Source organism: Pinus tabuliformis, chromosome 5_1, assembly GCF_031772625.1.
Source record: "Pinus tabuliformis cultivar Carrire ecotype Pingquan chromosome 5_1, CPIR1, whole genome shotgun sequence".
In the NCBI taxonomy this organism is placed as follows: Eukaryota; Viridiplantae; Streptophyta; class Pinopsida; order Pinales; family Pinaceae; genus Pinus; species Pinus tabuliformis.
Genome location: NC_142305.1, coordinates 513,530,493 through 513,539,922, shown reverse-complemented (window position 1 = coordinate 513,539,922; position 9,430 = coordinate 513,530,493). Strand labels below are relative to the sequence as shown.

General features: G+C 36.8%; 1 pseudogene; it reads left to right on the top strand.

The window, feature by feature from the left end:
* Positions 1–428: 428 nt before the first annotated feature.
* LOC149165770 (ABC transporter C family member 8 pseudogene) lies at positions 429–1,531 on the top strand (annotated as a pseudogene).
* Positions 1,532–9,430: the final 7,899 nt, after the last annotated feature.

Here is a 9,430-nt window from a genome sequence, read left to right as displayed (position 1 = left end):
GGAAACAGTAGCAGACTACCTCAAGTCCAGTCCTCCAACCTCTTTCACTACAATTTCAGCAATAACAATGACAACAATAGCGATTGCTGATATGCAGTTGTCCCAAAACAAGAAGAATTAGCAGTCGAGAATGAAAACAAATTCAATTCTCTCAAGAGGACCCTCTCCTTAGCATATGGGCATGATGAAACCAACCCTGCAAAGAGATTCAACAACATGCAGAACAACTAGAACTACAACGTCAACAATAATGTTTCAGCGTTGCTTAATTCAATGTAGCCCAATCAAACTTTCCAACAACAGAACTTCCTAAGCGCATTGAATGATAGTCAACAGAATTTCAGACTTCCCTACATTCATAAAATGCATTGGACCACCTAAGCAAACAAAAAAAAAAATACTTCAATTCCAGATGCACAGGTATGCGAATGCGTTCGGCCTTGATGGCAGTTGTATATCAGAAACAACTTCGACTGTCCAGTCTAGGAAGACAAGGACATGCCACTGGTGAGATTGTAAACTACATAGCTGCAGATGCATATCATTTTGGAGAGTTTCTGTGGTGGCTACATTGGGGTTGGACCGTCCCTTTGCAAATATGTGTAGCAATTGGCATCCTTTTTGCCATAGTTGGATGGGCAGCTATTCCAGGTTTGCTCATCATCATTCTTACTCTCATTCTAAACAAACCTCTGGCCAAAACCCTCCAGAAGTGCCAAGCTGAGTTCATGACTGCATAGGATGAAAGACTCAAAATAACATCTGAAATTCTTAATAGTATGAAAATAATCAAACTACAAGCATGGGAAGAAAAATTTAAAGAGCTGATAGAAAAATTCCGAGCTATGGAGTTCAAATGGTTGTCTTCAGCACAATTTTATAGAACATATGGTACCATACTCTACTGGATGTACCCATCATTACTTCATCTATAATTTTTGTCAGGTGTGCTATCATAGGGGATCCACCGTTAACTGCCACAACCATATTTACAGTGCTTGCAACATTCCGTGTGATACAAGATCCAGTGAGAATGCTACCTGAAGTTTTGGCTATATTAATTCAAGTTAAAGTCTCCTTAGATCGTCTAGACAAGTTCTTACAAGATGACGAGCTGAGACAAGATCCTGTTGTGAGGAAAGCACTTGCCGGATCCCAGTATACCATCGAAATTCATCAAGACATACTCAGCTGGGATCCAGAATCTTCATTGACAAAGCCAACATTGAAGGGAATAAATCTACACATTAAAACTGGAGAAAAGGTAGCAATTTGTGGCTCAGTGGGATCAGGGAAATCTGCTCTGCTATATACAATTCTTGGAGAAATCCCAAAAATTTCAGGAGATGTAAGTTGAACATTAACTACTCTTCTTGAGCAAAAGTGACCATTTCATAGTTCAACAAGATTGTAGATGCAGCTTTTTTGTTTTCTATATACAAAAATTCTCTCATAAACTTTTTGATTGGACTACGTGCAGATTGAAGTATATGGCAATGTTGCCTACGTGGCACAAACAACTTGGATTTAGAGTGGTACTGTTAGAGATAACATACTCTATGGGAAACCAATGGACAAAATTCAATACAAGAAGGAAATAAAAGCTTGTGCATTAGACAAGGATATAGAGAGTTTTGCTCATGGATAGATGACAGAGATTGGGGAGAGAGGATTGAATATGAGTGGAGGACAAAAACAGAGGATTCAGTTTGCTAGAGTAGTATATAACGATGCTGACATTTATCTATTGGATGATCCCTTCAGTGCAGTCGATGCTCATACAACTTCAACTCTATCAAATAAGGAGGAGACATTACATAAGAGAGACTCCAAGACTTGCTAATATTGCTTGTCATAGTATGAAAAATCTGGTTTACCTCTGCATCAGATCTGTAAAGATCTTAGAATGAGATCTAGACATATTAATGTGAAAATTTCTGTGCATATTAGATATAACAGATTTGAGTTTTGGGTTATCAAAGCTATAGATTGAGAACTACATGGATTGCTTGATAGGATGGCTGGTTCGATTTGTATATCAGGATTGCTAGCTTCTTTGTGGTGGTAATGTGAGATCAATTGGGAATTGCTACTCGTTTCATACTTCAAGAGGGAAATGAATTCTCCAATGATGGTGGTGATGAAGGAACCCAACAAAAGCACAAAGAATAGCATAGTTGATTGAATAAAAAAATCAATTGTGTAAATACAAATAACACACCCTACAAAGTGATGTCTTCTTGAATATTGATCAATATGAATGATTTTCCTTTCACAGTTCTTGTGTTTTGATTCTTTATGAATAGGAATTGATTCATTCAACTAAAATTGGTATTGTTGATTTTGATGGCACTTCTGTTCTCTAGCTTGATGATTGGGTGATGTGCCGAATTTACAAGAAAAATGGTAATTCTCAAAGAGTACAAGGGGTAGAACGATATGAATCACCAAGTGCAGATGAAGTGATGGCTTCTTTGCCTGATATTGATCAGCAAAACAAACTGCAACTACCCAAAATTGTCTCTTTCGGTGGGTTGTTGGAGAGTGATGATCCTTTCATAGATGGTTTTTTAAACGATGAAGCCATGGATGGCAATTTAAATAGCAGCAGACTACCTCAAGTCCAGTCCTCCAACCTCTCTCACAACAATTTCAGCAATAACAATGACAACAATAGCGATTGCCGATATGAAGTTGTCCTAAAACAAGAATAATTAGCAGTGGAGAAAGACAACAAATTCAATTCTCTCAAGAGGACCCTCTCCTTAGCATATGGGGACGATGAAACCAACCTTGCAAAGAGATTCAACAACATGCAGAACAACTACAACTACAACATCAACAATAATGTTTCAGCCTTGCTTAATTCAATGCAGCCCAATCAAACTTTCCAACAGCAGAACTTCCTAAGTGCATTGAATGACAGTCAACAGAATTTCAGACTTCCCTACATTCAAAACATGCATTGGACCACCTAAGCAAACAGAAAAAAAAAAAAAAAAAAAAATCAACAGCTGCAAAGCCACTGACATTTGACACACAGACAATATATCTAGGACAGTGATTTGATCTTTATCGAATTTAAATGTCATAAAAACAATGTATGAAACAACTAAATTCCCCCATTTCACAATTAGTATAACAACACATGCATGAACACCATAACATTAGAAAAACTAGCACGCTATGAATTGGGCAATGGAATGAAAACATACAGGACAGTCTTCATCCCTCTTGATCAGATTGACATGTACTGGAACCCTCCTGTCTGCTGGCTCCAATTCTTTAGGGCATTCAGACTTCTAGATACTCTACAGAAAAACAATTCAATGCCTATAAAAAACATTGTAGTGTAGCATGAAAATCAGATTATGCTTGTTTAAACTGACATAATATGCAGCTTTCATCATAAAAATAAAAATGCTAGCACATACTACTTGACACAACATTACCATTTAGAATAACCATAATTGTCCAAAAGACATAACTGGCACAAATTCCGCTTGAATGAAAATAATGCTGAAGCACAATTCCCATTCTAAAATCTAATTTCTGCATCCCTGTAATAAAAGTGGCATCATATAGAATGCTTCAAGATAGGTCTGCAATTAGCTAAGTAATTGGACCGTTGAGAGGCCATGATGGATGAAAGTTATATATATTATTATTCTCCAAGGACCACGGAGCTAACTGAAATCCATTTTTATATGATTTGTGACACATGCAAAGTTAGTCAATATTACCATACTAGCTGACAATAGAGTTTCAGATAACAATGTGATATGGTTTAAGGTCTTCATATCACACCAAATTTTGAATTGAACAGTGAGCCTTATGATAAATTCAAAAAAATGTATCTTCACACATTGTTTGATTTCTCCACTGGATTTGGTTTTGCAAGGATCATAAAAACAATGTATGAAACAACTAAATTCCCCCATTTCACAATTAGTATAACAGCACATGCATGAACATCATAACCTTAGAAAAACTAGCACGCCATGAATTGGACAATGGAATGAAAACATATAGGACAGTCTTCATCCCTCCTGATCAGATTGACATGTACTGGAACCCTCCTGTCTGTTGGCTCCAATTCTTTAGGGCATTCAGACTTCTGGATACTCTGCAGAAAAACAATTCAATGCCTATGAAAAAAATTGCAGTGTAGCATGAAAATCAGATTATGCTTGTTTAAACTGACATTATGCAGCTTTCATCATAAAAATAAAAATTCTAGCACATACTACTTAACACAACATTACCATTTAGAAAAACCATAATTGTCCGAAAGACATAACTGGCACAAATGCCGCTTGAATGAAAATAACGCTGAAGCACAATTCCCATTCTAAAATCTAATTTCTGCATCCTTGTAATAAAAGTGGCATCATATAGAATGCTTCAAGATAGGTCTGCAATTAGCTAAGTAATTGGACCGTTGAGAGGCCATGATGGATGAAAGTTGTATATATTATTATTCTCCAAGGACCACGGAGCTAACTGAAATCCATTTTTATATGATTTGTGACACAGGCAGAGTTATTCAATGTTACCATACTAGGAGTAATGATCAAGAGATGTCTCTGTGTACGATGTTTCCATGGAATATAATAGGCATAGGAATAGTGTGGGCTGAAGGACAATACAGAGCTCCTTCATGAGCCCAAGCATTTGTTTTCACCTCCTTATCAACCACCTGTAGCTTCTTTGCGTCATAAGGAATATATCCTGGCAGGGATTCAGTTCATCACAATGTGATATGGTTTAAGGTCTTCATATTTCTAGGCAAATACATTAGAATGTTGTTTGAAAAGATTAACATACCTCTCCTTAAAATTTTGTATATTGATATGGATACCCAATTGTTGTTCGCGTGAATTCATTTTTTTAACTTCACCTTCAACTAGGCGATCTTTAAGGTATCTAAACAAGTTCAATGGATATTTATGACTACTTTTATTCCATTTCATAGCCACTTTAACCCTCAAATAGGGTTTTCTGCATGGCTTCCTCAATTCAAACTCATTATCATCGACCCTTGCTTTCAAAAAACCCATTCACATTTCAATATTCTTCCACACACTATGCCTTACGGCGTTTCCTTTGCAACATTAAGTGCAAATGCTAGTTTATTACGACTGCAGTTAACGATCACCTTGTCTCTAGCGTATGATGGAAACCTCTAGCTCTTTTGGGGTTTACGACTCACCAAAAAAAATGAGATGGCTATTCGACTATCGACACCCTTGACTAATCAGACTGTATGTATTTCTCAACCGTTACGACAACAATACTAGGCTGAACGCATAATATTTGCGGCTTGCTTGTGCTTGACGATGACAACTTTTCCAATCAGCTAAAACACTCGTGACTATGGTTCGGCGGAGAAGAAAAATACTTCCCACTTCTTGCTCCGACTTATTAATCACACAGTGCAGTTCTACACACTACGAGTTTCTGGTTCCTTAGATCGTCTAATATCATTTGTTGGAATGACAAAGAAGAAAAAATAAATAATTCACACACAAAACCACGAGTTGTCGCTCTTCTATTGATCACACAAAACATGATACTTACAATGAACCCGATGAAGGGTATTTAACATTTTCCAACTAGCGACTTACCTAAAATATCTTGACATGCAACCACATGTAACCACACACTAAAATTCGTCTATCACTTAACTCGACTTGACTCAACACTCAAACACTCAACCCTCAACACTTAGTTAACTGAATCTCTAAGTTGAGCCAACCCTCATGCGAGAGTAATTAATTTATTTTAACAATGCATACTTCTCTACCATAGGCAGTGTCATTAGTATCGTTAATTTTCAAAAAATGTTTATTTGCTAAAATTGTATTGAATTACAAAAGTTGTATTTAAATAACAATTAATTTGTTTGTGGTAGATAGAAATGAAGTAAAAAAAATGTGATCCTTTTCTAGTTCTTGTAAATTATAGTTAATTGAATTCGATAGGGAGCATACTAGCCATGTGTGCATTAATCCTTGCCATCTTGCCTAGGTTCTCGACCCTTCTGATGCACTGGTTTGTTCTTAATTATCTTTTTTAATCTGCATGTACAAAGTTATGTAATTCAGGTTTTGTGTCGAACTTTTTAACTCAATCATATGACCCTATATGACTAACAACAGTGTTCTTGGGCTGCTGTAGGGGTTGGTAGTAGGGAACTAACCTTAAGCCTCTCGTATTATATAATAATTATTTTTTATACCACTTCCCTTCAATCCAGCACAGTGGCAGGAACTGGAACGCCAGGCGTTCGATTTTCAAGTACATGATGGCCTGTGTCCCCGTGCCACCTAAGCTTATCATTCCTATTCAGAAAAGTTCGCCAAAGATCTCCTCAGCTTCCTCCTCATCATCATCTTCCTCCCCCACCCCTAAGTGCAATAGTCAAGTTTATTATAGGTAGGTTCTGTAAAAGATAAAGCTTTATTTGAAGCTGATAGGCATTTTATGTTATGGCATTCACACCGTGGAGTTCATTCCACATGGGATTCGCTTGCAACATGGATACAGAACCCGGAATATGTCGGACAATAGACGGTAAGAAATGGCATTGCTCCAGAGACGTCGTTCCTGACCAAAAATACTGCAAACACCACATGAATAGCCCCCTCCCCCCCTCCACACGAAAGAATATGGATGCGATAGGTAGGTTCTGTAAAAAATAAATCTTTATTTGAAGCTCGCAGGCATTTTATGTTATGGCATTCACGCTGTGGAGTTCATTCCACATGGGATTCGCTGGCAACATGGATAGAGAACTCGGAAGATGTCAGACAATAGATGGTAAGAAATGGCATTGCTCTAGAGACATCGTTCCAGACCAAAAGTACTGCGAACGCCACATGAATAGGGCCCCCCCCTCTTGGCACGAAAGAATATGGATGCGATAGGCAGGTTCTATAAAAAATAAAGCTTTATTTGAAGCTGACAGGCATTTATGTTATGGCATTCGCGCCGTGGAGTTCGTTCCACATGGGATTCACTAGCAACAAGGATACAGAACCCGGAAGATGCCAGACAATAGAGATCATACCCTGTATAGAATTCTGGTTTTGTAAAACACTTCCAGGGCTTGCATCACGTTTTGAATTGGATTACATTCTGTCAACAATTGTGATTTGTAAACTTTACTATTCAGTTGACAATCCACATGTCTGATAATCATTACCATGGAGGAAGATAAATGGTCTAGGATTCATGCCGGGACCTCTCAAGGGAATAATATCAACTCCAACACTTTGTATTACTGATAGTCACTAGACTTTGATAACCATTACCTTGGAAAAGAGAAACAGTCTAGGATTCATGTTGGGACCTCACAAAGGAATAAGTCATTGAAGTGGAGGTTGGATTCACAATCACCGCATGGTACCTTCGTAAACAATGCCTAAGTTAATTTGGGCTGCCAGGATTTGTAATACATTTTTATTTGGGAATTGAAATGGGTCAACATGCAATCAAGGTCTGAATCACTGATTCACATTTGCTGGAGAATGATAATATAGAAGTCAAACTTCCAACCACCACTGGAAGCTCATAAATAGCATCGAAGGTGTTTTGTCTGGAGGATTAACAGAAGTCAAACTGCCAACCAACGCTGGAAGCTCATGTATTGCATCAAAGGTGGCTTATTTAACTGTGGAATTCCTTCTTAACATTCCAAAGTTTTCTACAATTTCAATAGTTCCTAAAGTATAGTTTGCCATAAATTATAAAGGAAACATGGCTTACTGGCTCTTGGGAATATGTTGTGTAGTGGCATTATGGCATCGTCTGTGTTGTTCAAGTTTCTGTTGTGTAAATAATTGCCTTACTTCGAGATTTTTTGTGCACTGACTATTGCAGCCTATAGATGCACCATAAAACAAGTTACAACAAATATAAAGCAGAAGAGTGTTTTGCCTTCACACAGCTGCTGTGTAAACATCCAGCCAAAAAACCATGCCAAGCCCCAGACATCCATACAAGTTGAAAAGAAATAGGGATTTTTGATAACACAGTAAAGCTCAAGGAAAAAAATACTACCATATATTTCTAGATTTTCAGTCAATACATGTTAATATAAAATTCAGGCTTCAATAAATAATTTGGGCCTTGGATCTTCAGACAATACACTCTAAGCTTATTTATCCAACTTCGTTTTTTTCTTGAATCAAGCGGCAATAACACTAAGCTACATTGAGTTAACAACAACAAAATTTTAAATTAACACACATTCCAAGTTAGCCCAAGGCCTTGTGCAGCAATTATCCTTGAATTACCCCTTTCTAACAAGAGCCAAACAACTAATCATGTTTATCAAGGATAGAAAATGTAGGAAATACATCAACTAAAACATGCAAGATAAATATACTGAATGTTAGATTTTTTGTTAATCTTCACATATCCTCTGACCTACATCTCCTAGAAAGCAAGGTTTTGTCTTACTATCTATGTAAGGACAGTTGAATAGTACTTTAGGAAGGTTAACTGACCCTTGCTTTATGAATAGCCCTTTAGGAAGAAAAAATCAATTTAGCCTTTATCTATAGAGAAGTATTGAATACATTTAATTAAATAATAAAAAATATATATAATGAGGCAACAAAAACTGTCACAAAAAAAACAGACAGAGGAGAATGCAATAGAGAAGACAGCATGATAATCAGGCAACAACTTGAATAGATAAATTGTAGTCACACTCTGTAAGTGTGGGATAATTCTAGATAATGTAAGGTTGACTCATGTATTTTATTTCCCAAGCACTGCAATTCTCTATCGTATATTTTACTCTCTAATATTTTTCCACTGTGAATACATCATTCTTTCTGCTAAAATTAAAATATTTCAGTGGATGGTATGTCTTTTATTTGTTGTACATTCATGCCTTAAGCAATAAATTTGATTCCAATTGCTAAGCACTCTAGTGTTGCGAACACAAGTTCAATATCTCTTTTTGATCACTCGAATTTTTTCCAATATTTGATACCAAAGCTAATGGTCTATTCATAAGGAAGGCTAGACTTTAATTTTCAGGTTGGTTACCTATTTGAAAAAGAACAAGCAATACAACAAACACCCATGCAAATTAGAAGTCTCAAAGTACACCAGAACCATGGCTGTAGCTAGCTTGACTTTCTTCTTTGTCTAAAACAGATCTGTTTGTAAAATTTAACAGCATGGGATTTCATCTGGAAGCTGCAAATGGGAATTCCATTATTGAACAAGATCATTTAGCATTCTGGAAGAAGATGAAGTCAAACATACCATATGAACTGCAAGAATCAACAAATGGGAAACTAATAATCACAGGACTCTTACTTGTAGCATTTTGAGCATTAATGATCAAATGGCTCACATCAGTAGTGCCAAAACACCAAAAGAAAAATGGGGCACACGTGTGTGAAAATAA